Genomic DNA, 15,993 nt, shown 5'->3' with positions numbered 1-15,993 from the left:
TCCACATATTTAGGGTGATCAGCTGTCTTCTTTGCAGCAGGTTTCTTCTTGGGTGCGATTTTCTTTGGAGAAGCTGCTTCACTCATTTTTAATGTTTTCTTACAACAATCCAACGATAAACGATGCTTGTTATCACAGTAGAAGTATACTAAACATTACCGTGTAAATGAGATATAATTTAAGACGGTGCGAAGTATGCGGACGTAAAAGTACCACTCCCGGGAATTGATTTGGCGCGAAAACAGAAATGTGTGTTTCTGTACATCGTATAATGTCCGTTTTGGGTGCCGCGACTATGCGAAAGCATGTTAATTTTTATTTGTAGTACGACGCAATAGTCTGCAAGAGAAGCTGCTGGAGTTTGAGGTCTTCAGCATTACATCTAGTCTGTTAATTTGGGCTTCTTCCGCGCTCGTGTTAGGATTTTCATAAAGCGTTCTTTGGTTTGCGTTGCGTATGTCGGCCTACATCATCGACACGGCCTGTTTCCGGCTATTAGGAGCAATTCATATATTGGGCACTGCGTTTCGACTTTTTTATTAGACCACAGTAAAAAAATTCACTCACAGAAGTCCCTTTCTTTCATGGCTACAAACACGAAGAATTCTGTCGTAAGTAAAACGAATGCGCAAGCCAAAATGACGATGGGGCGAAGTCATAAGCATGGCCCTGTGGCCCAATGGATAAGGCATCTGACTACGAATCAGGGGATTCCAGGTTCGACTCCTGGCAGGGTCGCACTGTCGCATTTCGGCTGCATGGTCTACTGTGTAACGCGCGCGCACGTTCTGGCGTAATGCGTTGATAAACGGAATGTACGCAGACATATTGGAAAGTAATATCACGCACTTAGTATCGTCGCCTTTGTTAGCATTCATGTAAGTTACCATCCACTCGCTACAGTCGCTCTCCATCCTACGGCTAAATCAACAGCCGTGATTTTTACTATGTCGCCGTCCATCCGTACGCGGTGACAGTTGTAAGCTTTACAGTAACGTGACATGCTCCACAAGCAGTTACGGTGTGTGGATGATGCCTATCATGGCAACGCTTGTTCTTTATCGCTTCTCGGCCTAATGGCTAAGATCAAGTGTAGTATCTGTTCTTATCAGTTTAATATCTGGTAGGCCATTCTCTGAATGGTCAGTATATTAATCTGATTTTTGGCCTTGGGTCATGGAGGTGGATTCATTCACGCCGTGACCACGGGTTGCCTTGGTGTTGCACTATTACCGATGGCGGCCCACATAAGCAATAAAAGAATAATAGCAGTCCTCTTTCCGACGGCACTCTGCATAGTCTACGGCGGGAACAAAACGCGTACACTGGGGGAGAATACAGCCTATGCCCCGCGACACGGCAGTTTATAACACACTCAAGCCACAAGCATTAACAAACTTTGAAGGGTACCCTCATGCTACGGTGCAGTTCCAACTCATACTTACCTGACGGGGAAGTAAAGACTGATCAATGAGGGTTTTCTTCCAGAGTGAGGCTCTTGCATTGCACTACGCTTGGGCTGACCTCTGCGATTACTGCAAACGTCAGTAACTCGACCGTACAATTTCTGGTAGTGGGGGCCTGCGTCCGCGCTCGCCCCCTCCTTAAGTCAAAATGAATGAGCTTAGAAAAGTTGCGCGGCCAAATGTCGGTGGTGACTTAAACGCTAAGGTAAAACCTCGCTTGGCTGTTACGAAACGTGATTGCGATATAAGTCCTCGGAAGGCGGCGGAATTTTATTTTATTTGCCATTCCGTCAGGGTTATTGGATGATCGGCAATAGATCGAGTTTGTATGCATTTGAAAGCTCTTTTTTCTCGTACTATCACCTGAAAATGTCGTAGGAAAATGTCATAGGAAACACTTTCAACAACCGCCACGTTCCTTAATTGTTATAACAAGAAATATATCACAGCAAATGAAAATGAAAAGCCTACGACACCGGGAGTTCCCAGGCGGTCCCCCATCCAAGTACTATCCCGGCCCGACGATGCCTAACTTCCGTGATCAGACGAGAACGGGTGTGTTCATCGTGGTATGGCCGTAGACATTAGTAGGTGCAAATACGTGCAATTTATTTTGACGTTGTGATCAAATTTTTTTATTTAATTTCTTTGAGTTACTTAGGACAAGGCGTATGCATGGATTATCTATTAGACTTTAAGGTTATAGTTTTGTGAAAAAAACAATGTTTTTTTAAAGATGTGTGGCTATAAAAATAGCCGTTGTTTTCTGAGTGTAGCGGTTTACTTCTTCTGTCCTTTGTCGTTCTTCTTTGGGAGTAAGACAGCTTGAATGTTTGGCAAAACACCACCAGCTGCAATGGTTACACCGCTCAAAAGTTTGTTTAATTCTTCATCATTACGAACAGCCAATTGTAAATGTCTTGGAATAATCCTAGCTTTTTTGTTGTCTCTTGCTGCGTTACCAGCCAACTCCAATATCTCAGCAGATAAATATTCCAAGACGGCTGCTAAGTAAACTGGTGCTCCAGATCCAATTCGGTTAGCATAGTGCCCTCTACGAAGGAATCTATGCACTCTACCGACTGGAAATTGAAGTCCAGCTCTTGAGGATCTTGTCTTGGCTTTAGCCTTAGCTTTTCCACCTTTTCCACGTCCTGACATAACTGCGATTTGATTTGTAAGTTAATACAAAAACGTACGAATATTTAACGTAAGTGTTAACGAAATAAACTTTACTCGTTTTTTCATCATAAAAATAGGATCGAAATCATGTTTTTTTAACCAATCATAATTAAGTATTAAACAAAAGATTTTTTTTTTAACCAATTAAATTGCGTATCGGCGTTTTCGGATCGAATTCGATCCGATTTTTTTACTTATAAACAAAAAGTTTTGACTTGCAGTTTAATGCTTATTTACAAGCTAAGTAGCAAAAATTTTTAACCATGTCTGACGCAGCAGCTAAAGGAGGAAAACAGGCACCTAAAGTAGCCAAGAAAGGTGAAAAAAGAGCCGGCAAAAAAGGAGGAAAGATTGGTGGAACTGGTGAAAAGAAACGCAAGAGAAAGAGAAAGGAAAGTTATGCTATTTACATCTACAATGTTTTGAAACAAGTTCACCCAGATGTCGGAGTTTCAAGCAAAGCTATGAGCATCATGAACTCATTTGTCAACGACATCTTTGAGCGCATTGCTTCCGAAGCTTCGCGTTTGGCTCTTCAAAACAAAAAGTCGACCATCTCTTCTCGTGAAATTCAAACCGCAGTACGTCTTCTCTTGCCTGGAGAACTTGCAAAACACGCAGTCAGTGAAGGAACAAAAGCCGTCACAAAATACACAAGCAGCAAGTAAACCAACGTCTACCAAACACAAACGGTCTTTTTTAAGACCACACATCTTTAAAAAAACATTTACTTGGCGTCACTACAAGTTAACCGAAGTTAATAAAACTTCTAAATAATGTGCTTAAGAACACTAGCCTACATTTAAAATACTTCCCCATGTGTGTGTGGATTAGCTTCACTTTTCATACGTATTATTAGCTGTACTTGCAGAAAAGACAAGTACATTGATCCATGTTATTGCTTACATTTAACTTAACCCAGCTTTTCACGGAAACACTCCCAGGCAAATTAACCCTACAAAGTATTTCTAAATTTTTTTTGTGTCATATATGACATAGTATCGTATAGCAATAAATGTAACTGTGACAAGACTTTACACATTGTGTAATTTGGAAGCGTGCACAAAGTAATGTTTTAAAAGATTTGTGGCTATAAAAATAGCCGTTTTTGTTGAGCAATGACAACGCTTAACCTCCGAATCCGTAAAGAGTTCTTCCTTGACGTTTTAAGGCATAAACAACATCCATAGCGGTAACGGTCTTGCGTTTAGCGTGCTCTGTGTAGGTTACAGCATCACGAATAACATTCTCTAAGAAAACCTTCAGTACACCTCTGGTTTCCTCATAGATAAGGCCAGAGATACGTTTGACACCACCTCGTCGAGCAAGACGCCGAATAGCAGGTTTTGTGATTCCCTGAATGTTATCACGAAGAATTTTTCGGTGACGTTTAGCACCTCCTTTTCCCAATCCTTTACCTCCTTTTCCGCGTCCAGACATATTGATATAGTTGCGTACAGAACGAGTACAAAAACAACGTTTGAGTTAACAGAATTCAGACAGCTTTAAAAAGAGGCCATAAAATTACCTACTGCTCGTGGAAACACCCTAATTAACCAATAGAGTTGCGTCATTACAAAATGTTCCGAACATTTTGTACATTTTTTTAAGTAAAACTGTAGTTTTTTTAAAAATTCGTGGTCTTAATGTTTCAGTAAGGCAATAAATTTGGCATCGTTGGAATTCGCCAAACCTTCTGCTACTTACTAAAAAAAAAAAAGTCAAAAGCTTTTGTGTATCAGAAGATACAGCCGTTTTCCCGTAGCCAAAAAACACAGATTTTATAAAAATGTTAAAGTAATGAGCGTAATGTCATTATGCAGCCAATCAGAAATTACTTTCTTAGCACCAATCAAATGGTTTGTTTTGAACCTTAGCTGTCAATCAATATGAGAAATAAAACTTTGGCGCGATAGTGCATTTTAGACCGTCTTGTGTATCCGTACTACATCGACTTCTTAAAATATGGCTCGTACAAAGCAAACTGCACGTAAATCTACTGGAGGAAAGGCTCCACGAAAACAACTCGCCACTAAAGCTGCGAGGAAAAGCGCACCAGCTACTGGAGGAGTGAAAAAACCACATCGTTACAGACCTGGTACAGTTGCTCTCAGAGAAATCAGAAGATACCAGAAGTCAACCGAGCTCTTGATCCGCAAGTTGCCTTTCCAGCGTCTTGTGCGAGAAATTGCTCAGGACTTCAAAACAGATCTGCGATTCCAGAGCACAGCCGTTATGGCTCTGCAAGAGGCTTCTGAAGCGTACCTTGTTGGCTTGTTCGAGGATACTAACTTGTGTGCCATTCACGCAAAACGAGTTACAATCATGCCTAAAGACATCCAGTTGGCAAGAAGAATTCGTGGGGAACGTGCCTAAGCATCTTACCAAACAAAAAACGGCTATTTTTATAGCCACACATCCATAAAAAATATTACGGCTAGCTTTTTATATCAAACTTTGTCCTGCTTTCTGTTTAAATTTTATGCTACATAAAAATTTTATGCTACATAAAGTTTGACAATGTTAAAAATATGAAGGGCAAGAAAAGTAAAAGCAAGAAAATAAGAAATTTAAAAACGAAAATACTTAAACTTAGGGAATCTAATCTTAAATTTACTCTTTTTTAACTGTTTAAGTGACTTAAACAAGTTTAACTTTGTACCAAGATAATGTTTTTTTGTAAATGTGTGGCTATAAAAATAGCCGTTTGTTAATGTAATAGCCAGATACACACAAATTATTTTTTTGCGGTCTTCTTTGCTGCCTTTTTGGGAGTCTTTTTGACCTTCTTTGCTGCAGGTTTTTTAGCAACAGGCTTCTTTGTGGGTTTCTTAGCTGCTGGTTTCTTAGCCGAGGCTTTCTTTGTGGCAGGCTTCTTTGCTGCTTTCTTTGGCGTGCTCTTCTTTGCTGGCTTCTTTTTTGGTGTACTTTTCTTTGCAGTAGGCTTCTTTGCCGTTGGCTTTTTTGCTGCGGCCTTTTTCTTAGGTTTTTCTTTTTTTACCTGACCTAGCTTGAATGATCCAGAAGCACCAGTGCCTTTAGTTTGAATCAAATCGCCTGATGTTACTCCTCGTTTAAGAGCCATTTTCAGATGATGATCTGAGTTTTCAGCAACTTTGTAATTTGCATGAATATATTTTGTAATAGCTTGGCGAGATGAACCACCGCGTTCCTTTAGGGTAGCGATAGCAGCCTTGATCATGTCCACATATTTAGGGTGATCAGCTGTCTTCTTTGCAGCAGGTTTCTTCTTGGGTGCGATTTTCTTTGGAGAAGCTGCTTCACTCATTTTTAATGTTTTCTTACAACAATCCAACGATAAACGATGCTTGTTATCACAGTAGAAGTATACTAAACATTACCGTGTAAATGAGATATAATTTAAGACGGTGCGAAGTATGCGGACGTAAAAGTACCACTCCCGGGAATTGATTTGGCGCGAAAACAGAAATGTGTGTTTCTGTACATCGTATAATGTCCGTTTTGGGTGCCGCGACTATGCGAAAGCATGTTAATTTTTATTTGTAGTACGACGCAATAGTCTGCAAGAGAAGCTGCTGGAGTTTGAGGTCTTCAGCATTACATCTAGTCTGTTAATTTGGGCTTCTTCCGCGCTCGTGTTAGGATTTTCATAAAGCGTTCTTTGGTTTGCGTTGCGTATGTCGGCCTACATCATCGACACGGCCTGTTTCCGGCTATTAGGAGCAATTCATATATTGGGCACTGCGTTTCGACTTTTTTATTAGACCACAGTAAAAAAATTCACTCACAGAAGTCCCTTTCTTTCATGGCTACAAACACGAAGAATTCTGTCGTAAGTAAAACGAATGCGCAAGCCAAAATGACGATGGGGCGAAGTCATAAGCATGGCCCTGTGGCCCAATGGATAAGGCATCTGACTACGAATCAGGGGATTCCAGGTTCGACTCCTGGCAGGGTCGCACTGTCGCATTTCGGCTGCATGGTCTACTGTGTAACGCGCGCGCACGTTCTGGCGTAATGCGTTGATAAACGGAATGTACGCAGACATATTGGAAAGTAATATCACGCACTTAGTATCGTCGCCTTTGTTAGCATTCATGTAAGTTACCATCCACTCGCTACAGTCGCTCTCCATCCTACGGCTAAATCAACAGCCGTGATTTTTACTATGTCGCCGTCCATCCGTACGCGGTGACAGTTGTAAGCTTTACAGTAACGTGACATGCTCCACAAGCAGTTACGGTGTGTGGACGATGCCTATCATGGCAACGCTTGTTCTTTATCGCTTCTCGGCCTAATGGCTAAGATCAAGTGTAGTATCTGTTCTTATCAGTTTAATATCTGGTAGGCCATTCTCTGAATGGTCAGTATATTAATCTGATTTTTGGCCTTGGGTCATGGAGGTGGATTCATTCACGCCGTGACCACGGGTTGCCTTGGTGTTGCACTATTACCGATGGCGGCCCACATAAGCAATAAAAGAATAATAGCAGTCCTCTTTCCGACGGCACTCTGCATAGTCTACGGCGGGAACAAAACGCGTACACTGGGGGAGAATACAGCCTATGCCCCGCGACACGGCAGTTTATAACACACTCAAGCCACAAGCATTAACAAACTTTGAAGGGTACCCTCATGCTACGGTGCAGTTCCAACTCATACTTACCTGACGGGGAAGTAAAGACTGATCAATGAGGGTTTTCTTCCAGAGTGAGGCTCTTGCATTGCACTACGCTTGGGCTGACCTCTGCGATTACTGCAAACGTCAGTAACTCGACCGTACAATTTCTGGTAGTGGGGGCCTGCGTCCGCGCTCGCCCCCTCCTTAAGTCAAAATGAATGAGCTTAGAAAAGTTGCGCGGCCAAATGTCGGTGGTGACTTAAACGCTAAGGTAAAACCTCGCTTGGCTGTTACGAAACGTGATTGCGATATAAGTCCTCGGAAGGCGGCGGAATTTTATTTTATTTGCCATTCCGTCAGGGTTATTGGATGATCGGCAATAGATCGAGTTTGTATGCATTTGAAAGCTCTTTTTTCTCGTACTATCACCTGAAAATGTCGTAGGAAAATGTCATAGGAAACACTTTCAACAACCGCCACGTTCCTTAATTGTTATAACAAGAAATATATCACAGCAAATGAAAATGAAAAGCCTACGACACCGGGAGTTCCCAGGCGGTCCCCCATCCAAGTACTATCCCGGCCCGACGATGCTTAACTTCCGTGATCAGACGAGAACGGGTGTGTTCATCGTGGTATGGCCGTAGACATTAGTAGGTGCAAATACGTGCAATTTATTTTGACGTTGTGATCAAATTTTTTTATTTAATTTCTTTGAGTTACTTAGGACAAGGCGTATGCATGGATTATCTATTAGACTTTAAGGTTATAGTTTTGTGAAAAAAAACAATGTTTTTTTAAAGATGTGTGGCTATAAAAATAGCCGTTGTTTTCTGAGTGTAGCGGTTTACTTCTTCTGTCCTTTGTCGTTCTTCTTTGGGAGTAAGACAGCTTGAATGTTTGGCAAAACACCACCAGCTGCAATGGTTACACCGCTCAAAAGTTTGTTTAATTCTTCATCATTACGAACAGCCAATTGTAAATGTCTTGGAATAATCCTAGCTTTTTTGTTGTCTCTTGCTGCGTTACCAGCCAACTCCAATATCTCAGCAGATAAATATTCCAAGACGGCTGCTAAGTAAACTGGTGCTCCAGATCCAATTCGGTTAGCATAGTGCCCTCTACGAAGGAATCTATGCACTCTACCGACTGGAAATTGAAGTCCAGCTCTTGAGGATCTTGTCTTGGCTTTAGCCTTAGCTTTTCCACCTTTTCCACGTCCAGACATAACTGCGATTTGATTTGTAAGTTAATACAAAAACGTACGAATATTTAACGTAAGTGTTAACGAAATAAACTTTACTCGTTTTTTCATCATAAAAATAGGATCGAAATCATGTTTTTTTAACCAATCATAATTAAGTATTAAACAAAAGATTTTTTTTTTAACCAATTAAATTGCGTATCGGCGTTTTCGGATCGAATTCGATCCGATTTTTTTACTTATAAACAAAAAGTTTTGACTTGCAGTTTAATGCTTATTTACAAGTTAAGTAGCAAAAATTTTTAACCATGTCTGACGCAGCAGCTAAAGGAGGAAAACAGGCACCTAAAGTAGCCAAGAAAGGTGAAAAAAGAGCCGGCAAAAAAGGAGGAAAGATTGGTGGAACTGGTGAAAAGAAACGCAAGAGAAAGAGAAAGGAAAGTTATGCTATTTACATCTACAATGTTTTGAAACAAGTTCACCCAGATGTCGGAGTTTCAAGCAAAGCTATGAGCATCATGAACTCATTTGTCAACGACATCTTTGAGCGCATTGCTTCCGAAGCTTCGCGTTTGGCTCTTCAAAACAAAAAGTCGACCATCTCTTCTCGTGAAATTCAAACCGCAGTACGTCTTCTCTTGCCTGGAGAACTTGCAAAACACGCAGTCAGTGAAGGAACAAAAGCCGTCACAAAATACACAAGCAGCAAGTAAACCAACGTCTACCAAACACAAACGGTCTTTTTTAAGACCACACATCTTTAAAAAAACATTTACTTGGCGTCACTACAAGTTAACCGAAGTTAATAAAACTTCTAAATAATGTGCTTAAGAACACTAGCCTACATTTAAAATACTTCCCCATGTGTGTGTGGATTAGCTTCACTTTTCATACGTATTATTAGCTGTACTTGCAGAAAAGACAAGTACATTGATCCATGTTATTGCTTACATTTAACTTAACCCAGCTTTTCACGGAAACACTCCCAGGCAAATTAACCCTACAAAGTATTTCTAAATTTTTTTTGTGTCATATATGACATAGTATCGTATAGCAATAAATGTAACTGTGACAAGACTTTACACATTGTGTAATTTGGAAGCGTGCACAAAGTAATGTTTTAAAAGATTTGTGGCTATAAAAATAGCCGTTTTTGTTGAGCAATGACAACGCTTAACCTCCGAATCCGTAAAGAGTTCTTCCTTGACGTTTTAAGGCATAAACAACATCCATAGCGGTAACGGTCTTGCGTTTAGCGTGCTCTGTGTAGGTTACAGCATCACGAATAACATTCTCTAAGAAAACCTTCAGTACACCTCTGGTTTCCTCATAGATAAGGCCAGAGATACGTTTGACACCACCTCGTCGAGCAAGACGCCGAATAGCAGGTTTTGTGATTCCCTGAATGTTATCACGAAGAATTTTTCGGTGACGTTTAGCACCTCCTTTTCCCAATCCTTTACCTCCTTTTCCGCGTCCAGACATATTGATATAGTTGCGTACAGAACGAGTACAAAAACAACGTTTGAGTTAACAGAATTCAGACAGCTTTAAAAAGAGGCCATAAAATTACCTACTGCTCGTGGAAACACCCTAATTAACCAATAGAGTTGCGTCATTACAAAATGTTCCGAACATTTTGTACATTTTTTTAAGTAAAACTGTAGTTTTTTTAAAAATTCGTGGTCTTAATGTTTCAGTAAGGCAATAAATTTGGCATCGTTGGAATTCGCCAAACCTTCTGCTACTTACTAAAAAAAAAAAAAGTCAAAAGCTTTTGTGTATCAGAAGATACAGCCGTTTTCCCGTAGCCAAAAAACACAGATTTTATAAAAATGTTAAAGTAATGAGCGTAATGTCATTATGCAGCCAATCAGAAATTACTTTCTTAGCACCAATCAAATGGTTTGTTTTGAACCTTAGCTGTCAATCAATATGAGAAATAAAACTTTGGCGCGATAGTGCATTTTAGACCGTCTTGTGTATCCGTACTACATCGACTTCTTAAAATATGGCTCGTACAAAGCAAACTGCACGTAAATCTACTGGAGGAAAGGCTCCACGAAAACAACTCGCCACTAAAGCTGCGAGGAAAAGCGCACCAGCTACTGGAGGAGTGAAAAAACCACATCGTTACAGACCTGGTACAGTTGCTCTCAGAGAAATGAGAAGATACCAGAAGTCAACCGAGCTCTTGATCCGCAAGTTGCCTTTCCAGCGTCTTGTGCGAGAAATTGCTCAGGACTTCAAAACAGATCTGCGATTCCAGAGCACAGCCGTTATGGCTCTGCAAGAGGCTTCTGAAGCGTACCTTGTTGGCTTGTTCGAGGATACTAACTTGTGTGCCATTCACGCAAAACGAGTTACAATCATGCCTAAAGACATCCAGTTGGCAAGAAGAATTCGTGGGGAACGTGCCTAAGCATCTTACCAAACAAAAAACGGCTATTTTTATAGCCACACATCCATAAAAAATATTACGGCTAGCTTTTTATATCAAACTTTGTCCTGCTTTCTGTTTAAATTTTATGCTACATAAAAATTTTATGCTACATAAAGTTTGACAATGTTAAAAATATGAAGGGCAAGAAAAGTAAAAGCAAGAAAATAAGAAATTTAAAAACGAAAATACTTAAACTTAGGGAATCTAATCTTAAATTTACTCTTTTTTAACTGTTTAAGTGACTTAAACAAGTTTAACTTTGTACCAAGATAATGTTTTTTTGTAAATGTGTGGCTATAAAAATAGCCGTTTGTTAATGTAATAGCCAGATACACACAAATTATTTTTTTGCGGTCTTCTTTGCTGCCTTTTTGGGAGTCTTTTTGACCTTCTTTGCTGCAGGTTTTTTAGCAACAGGCTTCTTTGTGGGTTTCTTAGCTGCTGGTTTCTTAGCCGAGGCTTTCTTTGTGGCAGGCTTCTTTGCTGCTTTCTTTGGCGTGCTCTTCTTTGCTGGCTTCTTTTTTGGTGTACTTTTCTTTGCAGTAGGCTTCTTTGCCGTTGGCTTTTTTGCTGCGGCCTTTTTCTTAGGTTTTTCTTTTTTTACCTGACCTAGCTTGAATGATCCAGAAGCACCAGTGCCTTTAGTTTGAATCAAATCGCCTGATGTTACTCCTCGTTTAAGAGCCATTTTCAGATGATGATCTGAGTTTTCAGCAACTTTGTAATTTGCATGAATATATTTTGTAATAGCTTGGCGAGATGAACCACCGCGTTCCTTTAGGGTAGCGATAGCAGCCTTGATCATGTCCACATATTTAGGGTGATCAGCTGTCTTCTTTGCAGCAGGTTTCTTCTTGGGTGCGATTTTCTTTGGAGAAGCTGCTTCACTCATTTTTAATGTTTTCTTACAACAATCCAACGATAAACGATGCTTGTTATCACAGTAGAAGTATACTAAACATTACCGTGTAAATGAGATATAATTTAAGACGGTGCGAAGTATGCGGACGTAAAAGTACCACTCCCGGGAATTGATTTGGCGCGAAAACAGAAATGTGTGTTTCTGTACATCGTATAATGTCCGTTTTGGGTGCCGCGACTATGCGAAAGCATGTTAATTTTTATTTGTAGTACGACGCAATAGTCTGCAAGAGAAGCTGCTGGAGTTTGAGGTCTTCAGCATTACATCTAGTCTGTTAATTTGGGCTTCTTCCGCGCTCGTGTTAGGATTTTCATAAAGCGTTCTTTGGTTTGCGTTGCGTATGTCGGCCTACATCATCGACACGGCCTGTTTCCGGCTATTAGGAGCAATTCATATATTGGGCACTGCGTTTCGACTTTTTTATTAGACCACAGTAAAAAAATTCACTCACAGAAGTCCCTTTCTTTCATGGCTACAAACACGAAGAATTCTGTCGTAAGTAAAACGAATGCGCAAGCCAAAATGACGATGGGGCGAAGTCATAAGCATGGCCCTGTGGCCCAATGGATAAGGCATCTGACTACGAATCAGGGGATTCCAGGTTCGACTCCTGGCAGGGTCGCACTGTCGCATTTCGGCTGCATGGTCTACTGTGTAACGCGCGCGCACGTTCTGGCGTAATGCGTTGATAAACGGAATGTACGCAGACATATTGGAAAGTAATATCACGCACTTAGTATCGTCGCCTTTGTTAGCATTCATGTAAGTTACCATCCACTCGCTACAGTCGCTCTCCATCCTACGGCTAAATCAACAGCCGTGATTTTTACTATGTCGCCGTCCATCCGTACGCGGTGACAGTTGTAAGCTTTACAGTAACGTGACATGCTCCACAAGCAGTTACGGTGTGTGGACGATGCCTATCATGGCAACGCTTGTTCTTTATCGCTTCTCGGCCTAATGGCTAAGATCAAGTGTAGTATCTGTTCTTATCAGTTTAATATCTGGTAGGCCATTCTCTGAATGGTCAGTATATTAATCTGATTTTTGGCCTTGGGTCATGGAGGTGGATTCATTCACGCCGTGACCACGGGTTGCCTTGGTGTTGCACTATTACCGATGGCGGCCCACATAAGCAATAAAAGAATAATAGCAGTCCTCTTTCCGACGGCACTCTGCATAGTCTACGGCGGGAACAAAACGCGTACACTGGGGGAGAATACAGCCTATGCCCCGCGACACGGCAGTTTATAACACACTCAAGCCACAAGCATTAACAAACTTTGAAAGGTACCCTCATGCTACGGTGCAGTTCCAACTCATACTTACCTGACGGGGAAGTAAAGACTGATCAATGAGGGTTTTCTTCCAGAGTGAGGCTCTTGCATTGCACTACGCTTGGGCTGACCTCTGCGATTACTGCAAACGTCAGTAACTCGACCGTACAATTTCTGGTAGTGGGGGCCTGCGTCCGCGCTCGCCCCCTCCTTAAGTCAAAATGAATGAGCTTAGAAAAGTTGCGCGGCCAAATGTCGGTGGTGACTTAAACGCTAAGGTAAAACCTCGCTTGGCTGTTACGAAACGTGATTGCGATATAAGTCCTCGGAAGGCGGCGGAATTTTATTTTATTTGCCATTCCGTCAGGGTTATTGGATGATCGGCAATAGATCGAGTTTGTATGCATTTGAAAGCTCTTTTTTCTCGTACTATCACCTGAAAATGTCGTAGGAAAATGTCATAGGAAACACTTTCAACAACCGCCACGTTCCTTAATTGTTATAACAAGAAATATATCACAGCAAATGAAAATGAAAAGCCTACGACACCGGGAGTTCCCAGGCGGTCCCCCATCCAAGTACTATCCCGGCCCGACGATGCTTAACTTCCGTGATCAGACGAGAACGGGTGTGTTCATCGTGGTATGGCCGTAGACATTAGTAGGTGCAAATACGTGCAATTTATTTTGACGTTGTGATCAAATTTTTTTATTTAATTTCTTTGAGTTACTTAGGACAAGGCGTATGCATGGATTATCTATTAGACTTTAAGGTTATAGTTTTGTGAAAAAAACAATGTTTTTTTAAAGATGTGTGGCTATAAAAATAGCCGTTGTTTTCTGAGTGTAGCGGTTTACTTCTTCTGTCCTTTGTCGTTCTTCTTTGGGAGTAAGACAGCTTGAATGTTTGGCAAAACACCACCAGCTGCAATGGTTACACCGCTCAAAAGTTTGTTTAATTCTTCATCATTACGAACAGCCAATTGTAAATGTCTTGGAATAATCCTAGCTTTTTTGTTGTCTCTTGCTGCGTTACCAGCCAACTCCAATATCTCAGCAGATAAATATTCCAAGACGGCTGCTAAGTAAACTGGTGCTCCAGATCCAATTCGGTTAGCATAGTGCCCTCTACGAAGGAATCTATGCACTCTACCGACTGGAAATTGAAGTCCAGCTCTTGAGGATCTTGTCTTGGCTTTAGCCTTAGCTTTTCCACCTTTTCCACGTCCAGACATAACTGCGATTTGATTTGTAAGTTAATACAAAAACGTACGAATATTTAACGTAAGTGTTAACGAAATAAACTTTACTCGTTTTTTCATCATAAAAATAGGATCGAAATCATGTTTTTTTAACCAATCATAATTAAGTATTAAACAAAAGATTTTTTTTGTTAACCAATTAAATTGCGTATCGGCGTTTTCGGATCGAATTCGATCCGATTTTTTTACTTATAAACAAAAAGTTTTGACTTGCAGTTTAATGCTTATTTACAAGTTAAGTAGCAAAAATTTTTAACCATGTCTGACGCAGCAGCTAAAGGAGGAAAACAGGCACCTAAAGTAGCCAAGAAAGGTGAAAAAAGAGCCGGCAAAAAAGGAGGAAAGATTGGTGGAACTGGTGAAAAGAAACGCAAGAGAAAGAGAAAGGAAAGTTATGCTATTTACATCTACAATGTTTTGAAACAAGTTCACCCAGATGTCGGAGTTTCAAGCAAAGCTATGAGCATCATGAACTCATTTGTCAACGACATCTTTGAGCGCATTGCTTCCGAAGCTTCGCGTTTGGCTCTTCAAAACAAAAAGTCGACCATCTCTTCTCGTGAAATTCAAACCGCAGTACGTCTTCTCTTGCCTGGAGAACTTGCAAAACACGCAGTCAGTGAAGGAACAAAAGCCGTCACAAAATACACAAGCAGCAAGTAAACCAACGTCTACCAAACACAAACGGTCTTTTTTAAGACCACACATCTTTAAAAAAACATTTACTTGGCGTCACTACAAGTTAACCGAAGTTAATAAAACTTCTAAATAATGTGCTTAAGAACACTAGCCTACATTTAAAATACTTCCCCATGTGTGTGTGGATTAGCTTCACTTTTCATACGTATTATTAGCTGTACTTGCAGAAAAGACAAGTACATTGATCCATGTTATTGCTTACATTTAACTTAACCCAGCTTTTCACGGAAACACTCCCAGGCAAATTAACCCTACAAAGTATTTCTAAATTTTTTTTGTGTCATATATGACATAGTATCGTATAGCAATAAATGTAACTGTGACAAGACTTTACACATTGTGTAATTTGGAAGCGTGCACAAAGTAATGTTTTAAAAGATTTGTGGCTATAAAAATAGCCGTTTTTGTTGAGCAATGACAACGCTTAACCTCCGAATCCGTAAAGAGTTCTTCCTTGACGTTTTAAGGCATAAACAACATCCATAGCGGTAACGGTCTTGCGTTTAGCGTGCTCTGTGTAGGTTACAGCATCACGAATAACATTCTCTAAGAAAACCTTCAGTACACCTCTGGTTTCCTCATAGATAAGGCCAGAGATACGTTTGACACCACCTCGTCGAGCAAGACGCCGAATAGCAGGTTTTGTGATTCCCTGAATGTTATCACGAAGAATTTTTCGGTGACGTTTAGCACCTCCTTTTCCCAATCCTTTACCTCCTTTTCCGCGTCCAGACATATTGATATAGTTGCGTACAGAACGAGTACAAAAACAACGTTTGAGTTAACAGAATTCAGACAGCTTTAAAAAGAGGCCATAAAATTACCTACTGCTCGTGGAAACACCCTAATTAACCAATAGAGTTGCGTCATTACAAAATGTTCCGAACATTTTGTACATTTTTTTAAGTAAAACTGTAGTTTTTTTAAAAATTCGTG

General features: G+C 40.6%; 12 non-coding genes across 12 annotated transcripts; 9 read left to right on the top strand and 3 right to left on the bottom strand.

The window, feature by feature from the left end:
- Nucleotides 1-665: 665 nt before the first annotated feature.
- On the top strand, nucleotides 666-738 carry Trnar-acg (transfer RNA arginine (anticodon ACG)). The gene has a single exon. It is a non-coding gene; the product is annotated as a tRNA-Arg (tRNA).
- A 322-nt stretch (nucleotides 739-1,060) lies between these two features.
- LOC130661136 (U2 spliceosomal RNA) lies at nucleotides 1,061-1,252 on the top strand. The gene has a single exon (XR_008988331.1). It is a non-coding gene; the product is annotated as a U2 spliceosomal RNA (small nuclear RNA).
- A 185-nt stretch (nucleotides 1,253-1,437) lies between these two features.
- LOC130660092 (U1 spliceosomal RNA) lies at nucleotides 1,438-1,602 on the top strand. Its single transcript, XR_008987293.1, has one exon. It is a non-coding gene; the product is annotated as a U1 spliceosomal RNA (small nuclear RNA).
- A 328-nt stretch (nucleotides 1,603-1,930) lies between these two features.
- Nucleotides 1,931-2,049, bottom strand: LOC130659118 (5S ribosomal RNA). The gene has a single exon (XR_008986329.1). It is a non-coding gene; the product is annotated as a 5S ribosomal RNA (ribosomal RNA).
- A 4,467-nt stretch (nucleotides 2,050-6,516) lies between these two features.
- Nucleotides 6,517-6,589, top strand: Trnar-acg (transfer RNA arginine (anticodon ACG)). The gene has a single exon. It is a non-coding gene; the product is annotated as a tRNA-Arg (tRNA).
- A 322-nt stretch (nucleotides 6,590-6,911) lies between these two features.
- Nucleotides 6,912-7,103, top strand: LOC130661134 (U2 spliceosomal RNA). Its single transcript, XR_008988329.1, has one exon. It is a non-coding gene; the product is annotated as a U2 spliceosomal RNA (small nuclear RNA).
- A 185-nt stretch (nucleotides 7,104-7,288) lies between these two features.
- On the top strand, nucleotides 7,289-7,453 carry LOC130660091 (U1 spliceosomal RNA). The gene has a single exon (XR_008987292.1). It is a non-coding gene; the product is annotated as a U1 spliceosomal RNA (small nuclear RNA).
- Nucleotides 7,454-7,781: 328 nt separating this feature from the next.
- Nucleotides 7,782-7,900, bottom strand: LOC130658128 (5S ribosomal RNA). Its single transcript, XR_008985346.1, has one exon. It is a non-coding gene; the product is annotated as a 5S ribosomal RNA (ribosomal RNA).
- A 4,469-nt stretch (nucleotides 7,901-12,369) lies between these two features.
- Trnar-acg (transfer RNA arginine (anticodon ACG)) lies at nucleotides 12,370-12,442 on the top strand. The gene has a single exon. It is a non-coding gene; the product is annotated as a tRNA-Arg (tRNA).
- Nucleotides 12,443-12,764: 322 nt separating this feature from the next.
- Nucleotides 12,765-12,956, top strand: LOC130661133 (U2 spliceosomal RNA). The gene has a single exon (XR_008988327.1). It is a non-coding gene; the product is annotated as a U2 spliceosomal RNA (small nuclear RNA).
- A 185-nt stretch (nucleotides 12,957-13,141) lies between these two features.
- Nucleotides 13,142-13,306, top strand: LOC130660089 (U1 spliceosomal RNA). Its single transcript, XR_008987290.1, has one exon. It is a non-coding gene; the product is annotated as a U1 spliceosomal RNA (small nuclear RNA).
- Nucleotides 13,307-13,634: 328 nt separating this feature from the next.
- Nucleotides 13,635-13,753, bottom strand: LOC130658127 (5S ribosomal RNA). The gene has a single exon (XR_008985345.1). It is a non-coding gene; the product is annotated as a 5S ribosomal RNA (ribosomal RNA).
- Nucleotides 13,754-15,993: the final 2,240 nt, after the last annotated feature.

The sequence above is a fragment of the Hydractinia symbiolongicarpus genome, chromosome 9, assembly GCF_029227915.1.
Source record: "Hydractinia symbiolongicarpus strain clone_291-10 chromosome 9, HSymV2.1, whole genome shotgun sequence".
NCBI classification, from domain to species: Eukaryota; Metazoa; Cnidaria; class Hydrozoa; order Anthoathecata; family Hydractiniidae; genus Hydractinia; species Hydractinia symbiolongicarpus.
The sequence above is the reverse complement of the archived record's forward strand: the minus strand, read 5'-3'. Positions and strand labels throughout refer to the sequence as shown.